The 17,813-nt window shown below is 50.9% G+C and overlaps 1 pseudogene; it reads right to left on the bottom strand.

The window, feature by feature from the left end:
• Positions 1-2,474: 2,474 nt before the first annotated feature.
• Positions 2,475-3,140, bottom strand: LOC102856093 (annotated as a pseudogene).
• Between the last annotated feature and the right edge of the window lie 14,673 nt (positions 3,141-17,813).

The raw sequence follows: 17,813 nt of genomic DNA, 5'->3' as shown, positions 1-17,813 counted from the left end.
TGCAATCAACTGCCTCTGCAAACCCACTGGAGGGTCAGCTATGAGTCAGATCCAACTCAGCAGTACTCAACAACAACAGTATTTCACTGTTATATATAAGGCAAGAGAGAAGCCTTGCTGCTCACCAGACATTCTATATCCTTGTCTCCTCAACTAGGTTATAAGCATCTCAAAGTTAGAATAGCCATTTATACTTTTCTTAAGCTCAAAAATGCCCACTATGGTTCTAGTTCTTCAGGCAGTAGGAAAAAGACTGAACATAAAAAGGCAATTTTTTTTTTAAAAAAGGCAGCATTTCTTCATAAGTTGGTCTGGTGGCAGAGTCTGTAGGGAGTAGTGCTGTTCGCCCCAAAGCAATGCCTCTCTGGTGGTTCGAGTCCTTGATAGGAAAGTGGGAAATCTCCTCTGCTGACATTTCTAGCTGTGGAAGCCCAGTGGAGGGTCAGCTGTGAGGCAGCTCTGACTTGACCACAATAAAGAGAATTTCCTCAGTATGTGCTACATCCAAGGCACTGTCTCGACACTTTATATGCTTTTATCTCATTAAATCTTTATACTCCTAAAAGAAAGAAAAAGAAAAGAATCTCTTTTATAAGCTCAATGGCATTTTACAAGTCCTCATGTTTCTGCTGTTTATTTCCCTTAGGGCTTTTGGGTTGTCAGGAAAGTTCCACTTGAGAACCCCTGCCAGTGTCCTGCAAACCAAGGAAAATAAAACCACGCAGACCTGCCCTGCCCACGCTCGGCCAGCGAGCAGAGCCAGCCCAGCATGCGGGTGACAGGCACCTGGAGCCAAGAGAGTGGGTGCAGGTCGGGCTGCTGCCAGTGTCTCCACGACCTTGGGCAAGTGGCTTGTCTCCCGTAAACCTAAATCACCCCATCTGTAAAAGTCATGCAACATTCGCTCCACAAACACTGACCGGCTCTCACTGTGTGGGAGGCACTGCTTCCAGCCCTGGAGACACAAAACTGAACAAAACAGGGAAAGGGTCCTGCTGATATGAACGAGGCTTATGCTCTAAGGAGGCGCAGGGAGAGAGAGTGACAAGACAAATGAGTAAACATGCAGTGTGGCTGTCCCCTTGCAGACTAAGGTAGGCCCCATCCTAGCCATAGTATTTTTTTTAATTTTTTTACTTTTTTTTGGTATGTGAAGCCCTTGCTGCAGAGGGTCAAGGACTGCAGCCTTCAATATGAATTGAGGCTCAATGTCAAGAAGACAAAGATTCTCACCACTGGACCAATTGGCAGCATCAGGATGGATGGTGAAGAGATTGAGATTGTACACAGCTTTAGTTTGCTTGGCTCCATAGTCAACACTCTTGGCACCAGTAGCCAGGAAATGAAAAGACATACTGCCATGGGAAAGTCTGCTGTTAGGGACCTCTCCAAAGTACTGAAGAACAATGGTGTCTCTCTGGAGACTAAGGTGTGTCTGATACAGGCCATGGTCTTTGCGATCGCTTGTTACGCACCAGAGAGTTGGACAATGACTAAGAAGGATAGAAGGAGAATTGATGCCTTTGAGCTGTGGTGCTGGAGAAGAGTATTGATAATACCATGGACTGCCAGGAAAACAAACAGATTTGCCCTGGAGAGGGAGAAGCTGGGCTGCTCCTTGGAGGCAAGGATTCTGAGGCTTCGTCTAACATACTTTGGACATGTTGTAAGGAGGGACCAGTCCCTGGAAAGGGACATCATACTTGAGAGGGTGGAGGGACAGCGCAGGAGAGGAAAACCATCAATGAAATGGATTGATTCAGTGACTGGGATAATGCAGGTAGGTGTGTTGGAGACAGTGCGATTGGCACAGGATAGAGCAGGGTTTAGGGTTGTTGTACATTGGGTAGCTATGAGTCGCAAGTGACTCGACCGCACATAACAACAACAACAACATACCGTCAAATCAGATCTGACTGGTGTAGGAGGAGATTGCCCTCCTTCTCCAACAGAGCATCTAGTGGATTCTAAAAGATGATATAGAAATGGAATATGCAAACTTTTTGAGACGGTTTTGTCCTGTCGTCTGCACGGTCATTATGAGTCAGACCTCACTTGGTGACACTTGACAACAATAACGCTACACAATGCTAATCCTCACGGACATGCCACACCGCCTCTGGACAAGGCCGTGTTGACACACAGCATTGTGTAGAACTCTTCTTTCTTCCGTTCTGTATTGTCTTTCATTCTGTCTGTCCTCTTCATTCCCATCGCCTAGCTAGAGCGCGCTTCACCTACTGCTTAGTTTTGCAGTCAGTCTCTTGCCTCTTTCTTTTTTTAAAAAAAAACACCCTTTTTAAAAAAAATTATTTGTGTGTGTGTACCATCAAATTGAATTTGACTGGTACAGGAGGAGATTGCCCCCTCTTTCTCTAGCAGAGAATCTGGTGGTTTCAAATCACATACCTCTGGGATTGCAGTGCAGCTTCTTGCCACTGGGCTACCAGAGCTCCCTCAGTCTTGCCTCTTTCTTAAGCAATGGTGAGGAAAATATTAGAAATCTGGGTGGCAAAACTGTTGCCTTCAGCATCTTTCACACAAACTACATCAGAAGAGCCAGGTTGTCCTTCTCCGTTAGAGATCACACCAATTCTTCCCAGGTTAGCCCCTCCAGTCATCAGGTTGCCAGTGCCAAACCTGATGAAACCAGTCATCTTTCCAGTCTCCAGATCAATCGGAGTGGTGTCATTCACCTCGATGAGAGGATGAGCGTAGCAGATGGTTCGAGTATCAGGAGTCACCTGGGGTTCCTTTTGTGCCCACAAAGATCTTTCTCACTTTGTATCACCTGAACTTTGCCTCCTTGGGGAGCATGCGGTGAACAGTAACTTGACCTTGGTGTCCTAGATCAGATGGAAATTCTCTCCAGTCTTGACTATGTTGATCACATCCACACAACCAACAAGGTAGGTTGCATCAACTTAGACCTTGCCATCAATCTTAATGAACCGCTTCATGCAGATTTGTTTAACCTCACCTCCTGTCAGGACATATTTAAATCTGTTTCTTAAGAAAATGATCAGTGACAAACTTTCTTTCAGTTTGTGGGGATCAGTCTATGGAAGAGAAGCAAATGCACCAGTCAGTTTGTCCAGCTGTGTGACATGTTTCAGATGCTTCTTGGGGCCACGAACCATGGCTTCACTATAACTGTAGAACTCCTTGAGTGAGTTTCATAACATCCCTTCTATAGAGAGAAGGGTGAACCTGCAACTTTTGATAAACAAACCAAAAAATCAAGAGTCTTATTGACGCAGTTACTGTGAAAACTATGAAAAAAAAAAAAGAGTCTTATTGACATCAACAAGGGTTCTTGGACCATCACTCATCGGTTGCTGCCCCATAAACTTTGGAAACAGCACAAATGTAGACTAACAGGAGCATTATTGCACTCAGCTCCGCTCCTCCCGGTGGAGTTGGTGCATTTCTCTGAACCTTCTAGGGGCCGCCATCTCTCCAGGCCCTTCTGCACACTTACCCTGTAGTCAGGTGGAACGGCATGTGTAATGTGATCGTGACACAAACTCTCTGCGACAAAGGAAGTGTGGAAAGTCCCTGCTTCAGGCGGAATCTGAGGGAAACCCCCTCTCTGTCTCAGCTAGCGCACAACCTTGATAAAGCTGTGCCTTCGGCCCTTCACCTTGGTGGGTTGTTGTTGGTGCCTGTCACGCCGGGCAACACGCCCAGCATTGGGTAGGTAATAATTTGTCCATACCTTCTTTTGGGTCCTAGTCATCTTCATCTTTGGAATAAGGAGATCAGAGAGAAGTTTCTTTCTGTTTTAACTACAGCCTCCAGAGGAAGCCTGGGCCAGCATGCTCCTGGAATGGGTGAGGGACAGACAGAAGCAGCTGGAAGAGTCTGCTGGTCGCTTCATTCCTGGGGGCATGACTGGGTACAGACACCCCAGAGGGGACCGTGGAGCATGCCTTCTCCCCAAAAGAAACACACAGAGATGGCCATCTGGCCCAGGTCCCTCAGCCTCTTCTCTCTCGGGCCTGAGCCTCCAGTCCGTACCTGTCAATTCTGTGACCTTGGGCCAACCTTCCCACCTCTACTCCTCTGTGGAGCCTCTTGCTGCAGGGGATCAATGGTGGCCTCTTCTCCAAGTCAGCACAGCCTGTCTGGGTGGCGGCCCTTCAGATGGGGTGCTGCATGTAGGATAGGACCTGGAGCCTGTGACCAGGATCCGGAGGACCACGAAAGTGGGGTGTGAGACCTCAGGAAGGCTGGGGAGTCGTTCCAACCCAGTAGTACCTCTAACCCCAATGGAACCAAATTAGGCTCTACTTGGACTAAACTAAGTGCCTAGGAACTTTCCTTCCCTCTAACGGAGCTGAGAGAAGCGGGAAGAGCAGGGGACAGAGCCAGGACGGGAAGGTGGAACACGGCGTTCCTCTCAGTCGGAGGATAAAGGCAAAGCACGGAGAGGCAGCGAGGGCTCAGTGAAGCCTCCGTCAGAACAAGGAGCCTGTGAACTGTGACCAGGATAAGTCACCCACTCTGGGCCACAGACAGGAGCGGGTCAATGGCACGCAGGTCCAAGGGGGGCCAAGTGATGAAGTGGAGAATGACATTCCAAGGTGCCACAGATGTGACAGAGACCTGCCTGGAGCAGCCGACAAGTAAGGGAGGGGTCTTGTTGACACCTTGATGCTGTCAATGTCTATTCATCTTAAAACTGAGGGAACAGTGCAACTTAGAAATTGACGGCCCCTGGGGGCTGTAAGGAGGGGTACTGGAGTGGCTTAGAGATGGCCCCCGTGTGCTCTAGCTGGATGGGGACAATTTAGTGATCTGAGGAAGAACTGGTAACTCTGAGCTGTGATACTGGCCAAGAATATTGATGATACATGGTGTTGTCAGGTACCATTGAGTCGGAACTAATCCATAGCTGACCTTCTAGTGAGTTTTCAGAAAACTATGAATCACATGGAAGAGAACCCATGTTTCTCCCATGGGGCAGGTGGTGGATTTGAACCACATCCCTTTGGGCTGGCAGAACAAGCAAAAGCCAAACAGGCCTGTCTTTGAAGTGCACACAGGCTGCTCCTCGGAGGCAAGGCCACTGAGACTTTGTCTCATATACTTTGGGTAACTCATCCAGAGCCACCAGTATTTGGAAAAAGTCATCATGCTTGGAAAAATGGCGTATCAGCAAGGGAGAGGACAGGCCTCAATGAGACGGACTGACATGACTATGGGATCACCACAACAGGGGCGACTCCTTGACTCCTAACAAGAGAAACCCCTCCACCTGTTCATTGTGCTCTCTATCGGCCTCAGTTTCACCAACTGATAAATGGGGGCAAGAATCTCTGCTATGAGACATACAAGCATCTGTCACAGTTCCGAGCACTGGTCAGTGCTCAGCACACGTTAATGCTGCCATTTCTCTCAGGCCCTGGGCGAGGTGCTGAGCTGGCAGTTACGGGGGTGAAGGAAGCCAGGCCAGCAGTGGAGGAGGTGAGCGAAGAGCTTTCAGAAGTTCAGCCTCACCTGACCCTACAAGGGACCCAGAGCATGGACTGTGTGCTCTGGATGTGTTCCCTTAGGGACACCTCCCAGCCCTCCCAGTGACCCATCGTTCTGAGTGGAGTCTGGTTCTGACAGGCTGAAAGGAGACTGTTGTCTGCCTCCCACACCCTCTTCTCTCCACAGCTGGGACCACTTTCTTTCTCTCCCACCCCTGACTCTTTCTCAGACCTCGTCCCTCCTCAGTCTCCGTCTCTCCTCAGTCTCCCTCTCTCCTCAGTCTCCGTCTCTCCTCAGTTTCCATCTCTCCTCAGTCTCCATCTGTACCTCAGTGTCCGTCTCTCCCTCAGTGTCTGTCTCTCCCTCAGTCTCCATCTGTCCCTCGGTCTCTGTCTCTCATCAGTGTCCGTCTCTCCCTCCGTCTCTGTCTTTCCCTGGGTCTTTCTGTCTCCACCTCTTCTGTCCTCTCAGCCTCTTGTGCTCTTTGTCCCTGAGTCTCAGTCTCTCACCCATGATCTCTGTTGGTCTCTCCCTCCCTCTCTCCTCCTGTTCCACTTCCCTTTAGCTCCCACCCCAACTCCAAGTTCTTCCTCTGAAAAGAACGCATCCCCTGAGTTCCAGATCCCAGGAAGGTGGCATTTGGGGCCCGAGAAGACAAGCAGTGAAGCGATTGGCAGCTTCCCCAGAAGCCTCGGTCCAGGCAGCATTGACCCACCCCCTCCATGTGGTCAGTTAGCTTGTTTGTCCCTAATGCATCCCATGTGGGGTAACAACCAGCCCCAGCTCCACCCACGCCGCACCTCCTTTCAAGGATTCTGCTCTCCCAGAGGCCTGGGCCAGGTGGCCTGACTCCAGCCTGCAGCGCCCGTGGGGCCACTCGCTGGACTTTTCCCAGTTTGCCCAGCCCAGCCGGAACACCCTGGGTCGTGGGAGACCCTCCTCCTTCACAGCAAGATGTCTGATGCCAGGTTTCTGCTGTGACTGGTAGCATAGGGGTCCAAGGTGGGACCTGCTCCCAGCCATGCCCTATGGCTCCGACTGGGAACAGCTGGCCCAGACTCAGGGCACAGGGTGGGGTCATGCTCCATCCCTCTGTCCCCTCCTGTGGCATCTGCTCCACCTGGCCCAGTGGACAAGAGTTCAGGACTCTCTGCAGCTCACTGAGACCTTCCAAGTTCACCATGTCATTTCCAGTCCTCTGACCTCCCCACCCCAACTTGACTGGAAGTGGGTTGGCAGGGCTCAGCAAACACTCCCAGCTAACCTCTTCACCGTCCAGCTTCAATTCTAAAGCCACCGTCAGGCCAATTCCATATAAAGGAGTCATATCAACAACAAGAAAGCAAGCCCATGAAGATACGGAGGACTGGCCCCTCGGACGGTCCCCCTGGGCCCCATCCTCTTGTGTGGCCTGAGGCAGGGACCGTGTGGCCAAGTTCCCTGACTCACTGGCCCAGCTGCAGTGGCCCCGGGCTCACGGGAGGTTCCAAGAACAATAAGCGGGTTTGAGGTTGGAAAGTGTACTTGAGAGATCTTGCTCATGTTTCCTTAGTGATGCACAAGTATTCACTTAAGTAAATGGAAAAGCTTAGATGATTTAAACACACCGTGGACAGCAAAGGCAGGCTGATGTGACAGGCCCCAGCTTAATCCACATCCTCCCAGGCCCAGGCTTGGGGGGGGGTACTGTTTTCAGAACAGCCATTGTCTTCCTTTGGCTGAACTTGGAGTTGGCTTTGGAGCTCAGAAAGAAGCAAGGAGGAAACATCTCTTCTGCAGCATACTTCATGACACGCCTGGAGGATGCGAGAAGGATTTCCTTAAAAGTACCCTCTTTTGGAGATCTGGTGGCCCAGTGGCAAAGAAGGCCTAGTGGCAAGAAGGTGCACTGCAATCCCAGAGGTGCGCAGTTCGAATCCACTAGGTCCTCTGCTGGAGAAGGAGAGACAATCTCCTCCTGTATCAGTCAGATCCCATTTGATGGTTTATACACAAAAAAATAATAACATTTTTAAAAGTACCTCTCTAAGTAGAACTGATTTGCGTTTTCTCTCCATCCACCTGTGTCTTTGTGATGAGTGTTTCTCTGTTCATCTCTGCTCCCCACTTGGCCCTGCCTCTTCTTCTCACACTCTCTGCCCAGGTCTGAGGTCATTAGCTGACCCAAATGGAGAGACACACAGGAGGGAAGAGTAGAACAGCCCAGTGGGGTTTCCAGGGAGGTAAACACAAACAGGCTGTAAACACCATATCTTTCTCCTGAGGAGGGGCAAGGAGGTTTGAACTGATGACCTTTTGGTTAGTAGTTCAGCAACTTAAACACTGTCTTCATTGTTGTTGTGGCTGTGTGCCATCGAGTCAGAACCGACCTGTAGCTGACTCTCCAACAGGTTTTGTTTTCAGGGCCAGTAAATCAATCGCACGGGAGGAGATTGCCCATCTTCTCCTGTGGAGCAATCGGTGGATTCGAACCACATGCCTTAGGTATTATAGTGTACCTTCTTACCACTAGGCCATCAGAAAGAAGGAAACTCAAACCCACTCTTGTGCATCAACCCTAGTTCTTTGCAGCCTAAAGGACAGAATAGAACAGACCCTTCTGGTGCCATGAATTAAACAGACATTTACGAAGGAAAGTGCAAAAGACCAGAGACCAGGAACTCAGGGCTGCTGCTCACCTGCCCCAGTCTCCTGTGCTCCCCTCTGTCAGAGGCCACCGGCGCCCGGGAACGTTCACTGCGTGCTGGTCAAACCTAACAGCAGGCTCTCAGGAAACGATGTGGAAATCCTGATGTGTAGAGTTTGACCATTTCCATGGTGTGAATATTTCAGGGTGGGGGAACTTGTGGCTGAATTGGCCTCAACTCAAAGCAACTCGCATGCATCAGAGCAAAACTGTGCTCTCCAGGCTTCCCAGGAGCTGATATCTCAGAAGTAGGTTGCTAGATCTTTCTTCCAAGATTCCTTTGGGTGGACTCAAACCTCTGACCTATCAGCAGCCAGCACAGGCACCATTTGCACTGCCCAGGGCCTCTGTAACTGCTCCCTCTAGGGCTGATTTCCCCGGGGTGATGTCATGGTATGAGCTGGGAAGACTCCTGCAGCCTGCAGTGTTGGGACCAGCACAGCACCTGGTGAGGGAGGGAGCCACTGTCACTGGGGAAGAAGACGAATGGATCTGCACCAGGGAGCTCCGATTCTGTCCTCTGCTGCAACCCACAGGGTGTGATGTCCATCCCTGGGAGGCCCATTCCTCTCAGCCACCTTCTCCCTTTCCCTCAATTCCTGACCCCCTTTCCCACTTGCCCAGCAATCCAGAAACAGGAAGGTCAGTCGTTGTTGTTAGGTGATGATGAGTCGAGTCTGACCCTACAAACAACAGATCTGAACCCTGTCCTGTCCTGTACCAACGCACCCTGTCTGACACATTTGAGCCCATTGCTGCAGTCTCTGTGTCAATCCATCTAGTTGGGGGTCTTCCCGTCTTTTTCTGACCTTTTGATATCCCTCTCTAAGGAATAATAGCCTCTCCTAGCAACATGTCCCAAGTATGTTAAATGAAGCTTTGTCATTTTTGCCTCCAAGGAGCACTCTGGCTGCACATTCTCCAGGACACATCTGTTTGTTCTTTGGGAACAAGTCCATGGGATATTCAGTGCTCTTCTCCAACACCACAGCTCAGAGGTATCAATTATTCTTCTGTCATCCTTATTCATCATCCAGCTCTCAGATGCTTAGCAAGTGATTGAAAAGATCATGGCCCGAATTTGGCATGTTATTCTTCCAATGGATATCATTATCATTTGGAGAGGTCCCTGACTGCAGACTTTCTCAGTTATGGAAGTTCCCAGTTATTTCTTGAGGATGGTTGGGAACCCTCATCAATGCACTGACCGAGCAGCCAGCCAGCAGAGCATGCCTTCTGCCTTTTACAGAACTGGAAACCGAACCGAGTAGCATTTATTGCTTTGTTCCAGACGGTCTGAAAGAACACATGCACTTGCTATTGACAGTGGAAAGGGGAAAGGAAACCCTGGTAACCGCTAAGGAGACAGGCCCCATTGAAGTGGCCAGGGCAGTGTCGCCAAGGGCTTGAGCTCAGGAAGGTCGCTGGAGTCCGTGGAAAGGGGGCCAAGCCAAAGCAGAGGCCGGGAGCGGGAAGGTGGGCGGGGCATTGAGTACAGTGTCCACACACTGACTGCCAACCACAACGCTGGAGGCTCAAGTCCATCCAGGGGCGCCTTGAAAGAAGGTGTGGGGACCTCCCTACAGAAACTGGAGCTGCTGAGGAACTCTGTGGAACCCACTTCTGGGTTCTCCTGGAATCCGAATCAACACGCCAGCAATCGGCTTTTACCAAGTATAGGGTAGGGACTTGGGGAAGGAGACCACAAACCCCAGCTGAGGGTCTCAAGGCCAAACAGCAAGGATAAGCCATTTATAACAGTGACAAAATGTTATTTTTAAAAAGAAATATATTGAAGTAAAGTGCACTAAGGGAGGTAAAGTCACTAACTGGAACGGGGTTGTCGTGTAGCGTTGAGTCAGGACCGACTCACAGCTGACCATCCAGTGGCTTTTCAGAGGCAGTTAATCACCACTGAACCCTGATTCTGAAGATTCAAACCAAGTGCCTTTGAGCCGGCAGTGCACCTCTTACCACCAGGCCAGCACAGCTCCCTTGGAGGAATCAGAATAGGCTCAAGCCCACTGTTATCACGATGGTTCTGAATCACAGTGACTGATGCCCTTGGTTTTCTGAGGCTGTGACTGTCACTAGGGGGAGACTACCCACCTTTCTCACTTGGAGAAGTTAACTTTGACTTTGACACATGAGTGGGCAGGATCATACCAATAGGGTGTGTTGGTATCCAAGAGCCTCCTTATTAAACAGAAGGGATTCCGTGACAGAATTTGAAAGTTGCAGCAGCAGAGAAGAAGGAGAACGTGCAGCGTGCATCCTTTTAGGCTAAAACCATTTTTCTCAAGAAAGAAAAAGGTCCAGTGAAACCAACTGTCTCTTAAGAAACGAACTCTGTGGTTTCTACAGCCCTGACTTGAGCAAGATGAGAACATCACAAAGGTCTTTCTTTCAGTCCAATTTCTTACGATCTTCTGAAGTGACACCTGGTCCGCATCCCCGCTGTTTCCATGACAGAGAACAGGTGGCTGCTGACTGTCTTCCTTTGAGGCGTCTCAGACACATTGCCTTCCTCCCCTTTGGCTGTGTCCTTGTCCTCCTTGGCCCCTGCCTCTCGTGGGACCCATTCGAGGAGTTCTTTGGTGGAGAGGGCTCCCACCCTTCTCCTTCACCTCTCTAGGGATCCACAGAGACACCTCTTAAAGGGCCATCCACCAGCCCGGCCTCCTGGAGATAAGCTACGAAGAAGGCCCTTTGCTTTTCTTTTGTATCTAAAGCCAAAGATCTCAAACACAGCACCTGTCTTTCCCCCACCCCAGCACAGCCTTTGAACTTGCTGCACATTAAACCATACACGTTTTCATCTCTAGGCTGCAATTCATGATGCCTCCCCCTGCCCGCCAGCAAGAAGAACAAATGGAAGCCGAGACTCCACCACAGCCTGTCCCGCTGTATGTAAACACATGGGCATGAGAAAGTCGCTCCTCCCAGCCTCCCTGCCCGCCCAGCTCAGAGCACCAACACCCATGCAGGGGGGGCAGCAAGGGGGCAGCTGGGCACGGCCGGGTGGGACTGTGTAATTAGCAGCATCATGTCTTTGTGTGCGCAGAATAGATAGCAAATGTGCCACCCACGCGGCGCTTTGACAAATATCCTGTCACTCATGCTCACAATTCAAAGGGTCTTTTCAAAGTGCCCCAACAAACAAAGAAAGGAGCAGGGCGGGGACATAAAAATAAAAACCAAGATGACAGTTCCACCTCGAGTTCCAAAGTTACTTTCAGAGATTTCTGAGGACAGTGAGGCTAAACAGATGTGCACCATGCTTCAAGTCAAGGTCCTGGCCGTCAGGCCCTGGTGGACCCTGGTGCGTGTGGGGAGGCAGCCAGCTCCACCTGCCGTCAGCACGGATGCGCCATCAGCATGCACCCACCAGATGCCATCACATTCCGCATGCAGCTGCCATGGTGCCTCAGTCTTTCTGTTCTCATCTGTCTAATGGGCACAGGCGAGCTCCGGGAGTAGTCTGTAGACGTTACACAGCTAAGCCACAGGGAGCACTAGTCCAGCAGTTCCAATCCATCAGCAGCTCCTCCAAAGAAGATGGACAATCTCCTCCCTCGCTCTTTGTAGCCTCTGAAAATCTGCAGGAGGGTCAGCTGTGGGTCAGCTCCAACTTGAGGTAATGCGTCTGAGTATGAGTTTAATAGGTGTAGGACCCCTGCTGGTGCTATAGGCTAAGCTTCAGGCTGCTACACAAAAGGTCAACAGTTCAAACCCACCAGCCGCTCCATAGAGGCAAAATGAGGCAGTCTCCTCCCATAAAGATGAAGTGCAAAACACCTTGCCTTCCACTCAGAGCTGACCCTCCGTAAGGTTCCTGGAGGCTGTAAACCTTACAGGGAGAGCTTACTCATCTTTCTCTGACAGAGCAGCATGTGAATTCAAAGGGCCAGAGAGCGAGGTGGGAGTCATGTGAGGATTACAACCTCCGGGCCTGCAGGCAGCTGGCTCCACCCACAGGGTTCCTGTGAGAGGTTTCTGGGCAGCAGAGGGTCGGATAGACTTATTGATTACCAGTCTGCCTCCAGCCTGGCAGTCAGCCTCAAAGGCATGTGGGATCACTTGGGCGGCGCTCTGGGATCTAGAGGGTGGGTTGTTGAAGGAGTGTTTCTGGAAACAAAGGAAGCAGAGCATCATTCCTAAGGTAGAGAGGTCGGTGAGTGAGCTGTGACTCCTGCAGCCCTGGACACCAGCTCCTTCCAGCAGCAAGCGCATTCCCTCCACCCAAAGGCCAGATGCAGTGAGGGATGTGGTGGTGTGTGTACGTCGTACTCACCACAGTTGTCACAGGCGACTCATAGCGACCCTATGAAGGAGAGTCCTTGACGCTTGGGTGCCTTTTATCCTCTCTCCAAGTTCATAGGGTTTCCAGAGGCACGCTATTACGGAAGTGGATGCCACTCCTCCTTCCACGCTTGTTTAATCGGGGAGATCCACCCCACTCTCAGTCCACACTGGGTAGCCAACCATTAATGCATTTGACACATTCGTGTCACAGGGTTCAGCCTCACAGCAACAACAAGCGACCGAGGGACGGCAACTTGTACACCAGGGCTATACGACCTAGAGGAATGTCTGAACAAAAACAATGAAAGACTGGCCTGAGGGCCGCGAACTAAAAGTCACCCACCTTTGTCTTGGTCACATCGTTTTCTCTTCACTGGGCCAGCTGATCTCTCTCTCTCTCTCTCTCTCTCTCTCTCTCTCTCTCTCTCTCTCTCTCTCTCTCTCTCTCTCTCTCTCTCTCTCTCTCTCTCTCTCCTGGCAGCACAGCTCAGCCAAGCCTCTGTATGGGAAGAACCCTGACTGTGTGCATGGTGGGCAGAAGGCGGAACAGACAGCATGGGCTTCTCTGGGGCTGCTGGGAACCAGGGGAAGCAGTCCGGTTGACATATGCTGTCTCACTGCAATTGTTCTGTTTGATGGCACCCCAAAAGCTCTCCAGGAGCCCCAGATTAAAAGCTCATACAGAGATCCAAACAAATTGTGCCTTTAGGGATCTTCTTTCTTCTCCTAAAACTCCCTTTAATGTCCTGCTTTCCCTCAAGGTAAAAATGAAGGTTTGCATTCCTGTCTGTTTTTAAACACTTCTTTCAAAACCTCGACCTTTAGCCGTTCAGAGTGGGGTGAAACTTTAGAGTCTGGCTAGTCCAGTTCCCAGGGATGTTTGAGTTCCTGTTGGTCAGTCCAGCAGATGGTTGTGCGCCTCTGCTTTAAAGCATGCCCTTAGTGACGGGGAGCCCTCCTCCTGAAGCAGAACAGGTAATGTCTGACATCTCCCAAACAAACCCTCCCTAAAGAGACTCCCACCTTCTCTCCTCTCAACGTTTCTTATCTTACATCCCAGGAGAGGCTGGGGGTGTCTAAGGAGATGACGGAGGCATACCCTGTGTCCACTGTAGACTTACTGCTAGCTGTCATTGGGTTAATTCTGTTAGCTCTAGAAAGAATAATTACATGTCAGGACAAATGCCCCGAGGAGGGGAGGGATTTGCATAAAGACATTTAAGCTCCAGAGATTGGAAAGGGAGAAGTTTACTATCTCAACCCTCTTGAACTTTCAATCCTGTGAGCACGTGGTAGCCACTGCTGATCTCTTTGTTAATGTTACTTAGTGACAGGCGGTTTGTGAACAAATTCCTGGAGTCTTTGACATAACCAACTCGTATCAAAGCACCGTTGCCAGGTCTTTGGTAAAAAAACAGCAATGCTTTTAAAAATTAATTCAATGAGTGAAACAGTCTCCTTTCTCTGGATGTCTGGAGTCTTCACAGAGACCCAAACCACAGTACAGATAGGTGGGCCCCACAGAGCCCCAGACATGTGGGAGGAGGGGGTGTCAAGGTGTTGGTATCCTGTGACAGAGGGGACAGAAACATCGCTGCAGGAAGTGCCCGGATACTTCACCTTCCTGCCAGCATTACCTTTCGAGAGCAGCTGGCTAACTTGCGCACTAGATCCCAGATTCTGTCCACTCAGACCTGGGACCCAGCACAGGGGTTCTGGTCCCTCAGCTGGGATCCAGAAGTTCCAACACTGCCCCTCTCAGGACCTGGCTGCTCAGAAGCAAGTGAGCACAAACCCTCCTTGGCCACAGGACCAGAGGAGTCATGGCAGGGCGACTCCCAGCATTGGTGCCCTGGCTTCCTCTTCGCAGCTCACCAGCGCTCCCCTGAGCTCGAGCTGGGAACTTCAGCAAGGCTGTCCTCCCAGAGTCCCTCCATCAAGGAGTCTGGGAGGCGGGCATCTGGGCACCATGTGGGTGGCCCTTCCCTGGGAAACCACTCGTCACATGCCAGGGAAAACCACCATGAGTACACATCGCTCCTAGAAGGGACAACTGCCGGATTCCCCCGATCTGCCATTTCCAGCCTGCTCTGCTCCGCCCCAATGTTCTCACATTCAGGAGAGAGACCAACTACTCCCCAGTACCCTCCTCTATCCCCACCCCCCCACATACACCTTGCTGTTGACTTGGCCTTGGGGCACCTGCCCCCGAGTTCTCTCTCACCTCTCTGGCTGTCACAGGTCCGACATGTCTTCCTCAAGGTTTCCACATGCAGCTCCCTGCCCAGAGAACCCACCAGGATTGAGGCTCCCAGCATCACAGTGATGTCCAAACTCAGCTCCCTGCGTCTGGGCTCATCGAGGACCATGCAAACAACACAGCGGGTGTCAGGGACGCGTGGCTGGACAGTGGAGAGGCTCAGCTCAGGGGCCAGGCAGCCCAGATCAGGACTCTGCTCCTCTCCTCTGGAAGAACTTGGGCAGGGAGGCCTAGACCTCTTTGGGGCCTGGGGCCTCATAATCCCAAAGTCACTAGCAGGAAGCCCTTCATCGAGATGGGTGACGCGGTGACTGCAACGATGGGTTTAAGCTCAGCAGAGAGGAGTGAGGTGGTGCAGGTTCAGCCGGGGGCTTGTTCTGTTGTCCATTGAGTTGAACTTGACTCCAAGAGAAAGAATCAAGTTGACAGCCATGGGGTTTATATATTTATGGAGCCACTGCTGGTACCTTAGTGGTAAGAAGTCGCCTTGCAAGATGTTCAAATCCACCAGCTGCTCCGTAGGAGAGAGATGGCCAATCTCCTCCCATGTGATTTACAGCCTCTGAACACTCACTTGGAGGGTCAGCTATGGGTCAGTTCTGACTCAACAGTACAGAACACCTTACTGATGGCAAAATAGGAGCCCTGGTGGTAGAGAGGGTTAAGTGTTGGGCTGCAAAGCAAAAGTTGACTGTTCAAAACCCAGCAGCCACTCCTCAGGTGAAGGAGGAGGCAGTTGGCTCCTGTTGCAGACCAGGGGCAAAGTATTTTTATAAGTATTAATAATGAGACAGAAAGAACATCAATCATGTGGGAGAAAAACAGAGGTAAAGCAGGAGGCGAACAATTCTCGAACCACTGAAAGGAACTGCCTGACGAGCCCAGCTTTCCTGTCTTTATTGAAAATTGCCAGGAAGTCAATCACAAAGAGAATCCAATACAGGTGAAGCTGAACTTTCTCTATTGACAACCTTCTGCTTGACTCAGGAGGGAGGGGCGATGCAAAAATCCTGTGAACGCTTAAGGATTGCCTTAAAGGTGCTTTAGGATTAATTCCAGCTGATACCAACCTCCCTCATAACCTGGAGTAGTAGTCTGTTTATTACAAATATTTAATATAAAATTTGGCTTCCCATATTCTCCCATGAGATTTACAACTTTGCAAACTCCATGGGGCACTTCCACTTTCTCCTGTGTAGGAACTGACTTGATGACAGTGAGTTGTCTTTGTCTAAGATGCTCAGCAACTAACACAAAGACTCGAGGTTCAAGTCCACCTCAGAGGTCCCTTAGAAGAAAGGCCTGGCTATTAAAAATAAACAAACCACACAAAACCCCCAGTCAGTGAAAACCTCTGTGAGGCACACAGTCATCACGGATGGAGATCAACTCCGCAGCATCGGGCATGGTTTGCGGTTCTGTATGGTGTTTTAGGAACAGATCGCCAGGCCTTTCTGCCACAGTACCTCTCACAGCACCTCTGGATGGTACTCAAACCACCAGCCTCTTAGCAGCCAAGCTTCACGGAATAATCCATGGATGATGCACATTTAGTAACGACAGACCCAAATTTTCATGTCTACGGGCCACGAATGACCTCACCACCTGGGAAAACGTCGGAGTGCCTCCCTTCAGGGAAGGGTGCCCCCTTCTGGGAGCTGGGCCCGAGCTCCTGCGTCAGCTGGGACCTGTCAACATAAATATTTACCACACAGCCCACAGTCTTTCTTTCCCATCCTTCCTGCACCGGAGAGGGGCTGCGTGTGGACTTGAAAGGCAGCCTTCTCCGGAGGCCGGGAACAGTAACAGCGCATTCCTTGCCTGGGAAACGTCCCTGTCGGCCTGACATCTGTTACTCTTAGGCGATGCGTATGCCATAACAGTTTTAAAAACGGATTTAAATGCTTAAATAAGAAGAACACAGCTTGCCCACGCTGCAAAACAGCATGTAAACTGTGCTGGAGCTAGCAAAGGGCCGCATTCATCTTCCTGGGGAGGGGGTGCTGGGAACTGGCCTTGAAAGCGGTGTTTGGTCCTCCTGCCCCCCAGTCTGGAGCAGCCCCATGGCTTGCCCAGCAGAGGAGGGAGGGTGGGTAGAGAATGGTGAGCGGCAGCCCTGAGACAGAGTCACATTTTCCAGATGTACCAGTCACAGTCTAAAATCTGGACCAGGCCAGACGTTCAGGACGTGGAGGTCTGGTCATCCTCTTGGCTCCATCAGCTGTGAGCAGTGGGGACCAGTTGGGCTGTCAGTGCCACCAACACCGCACCCAGCATCCCTGTGTGAGATGGTCAACAGTGATTCCAGCAACTCCTGCCTCCATCAATCAACTCCAGCTCCTGGTGTCTGGAGGACCAGCAGAGGTGTGCTCTCTAGGGTGTTAAATGTCTGATTCTGCCCATGGAGATAGCCAAGCCTTGCTTCCTCCTGCCTGTGGGTGTCTGGGTGGACCTGAACCACCAGCCTTTTAGTTAGGAGACAAGCATGTGAACTGTTTGCAGCATGTGAAAGGTAGGGGTGTAGGAAGATCAGGCCACTTTGAGCTCCACCTATCCAGAGATTTGGATGGATGGATGGATGGATGGCTAAAAGGTACCCCATCACCCCAGAGGTATACTGGGGAGCAGAGGGAAAACTTTCTCCACTCTCCAAACTTAAAGGTTACCTCCTCTTTCTTCAGGATGATGCAGCCTTGCATTAGCAGAGGCCCAGTGAGAGAGAGGTGCACCCCCTAGCGAGGCCCCCAGTGCAGGCCTAACTCAGCCACTCCCAAAGACGGACACATAAATCATCTAGAGCAACCATGGCCTTGGCTAGCTTTCGAGATCATTCCACCCCACTGATGCCAGCCCCTCTCCAGCTGTGAGGTTTCCTCCTCCCATGGCCGGCACCAGCCCCTTGACAGCGTGCCCCGCAGTGCACACAGCTAAGCCTGTGGAGAAAAGACGCTCACAAGCCCTGCACACCATTTAACATTTAAATAAATGCAAGCTTTGAAGCATCACAGCCAAAATGAAAGTAAATAAAGGGTATGAGTCATCCTCCAGCTCCCCTCCTGGTTGGCAAGTCTCGTAAACATTCTC

Source organism: Elephantulus edwardii, unplaced genomic scaffold (genome assembly GCF_000299155.1).
Source record: "Elephantulus edwardii isolate Elephantulus edwardi_28Jun2011 unplaced genomic scaffold, EleEdw1.0 scaffold00006, whole genome shotgun sequence".
Classification (NCBI taxonomy): Eukaryota; Metazoa; Chordata; class Mammalia; order Macroscelidea; family Macroscelididae; genus Elephantulus; species Elephantulus edwardii.
This window is presented reverse-complemented; position numbering and strand designations above follow the sequence as displayed.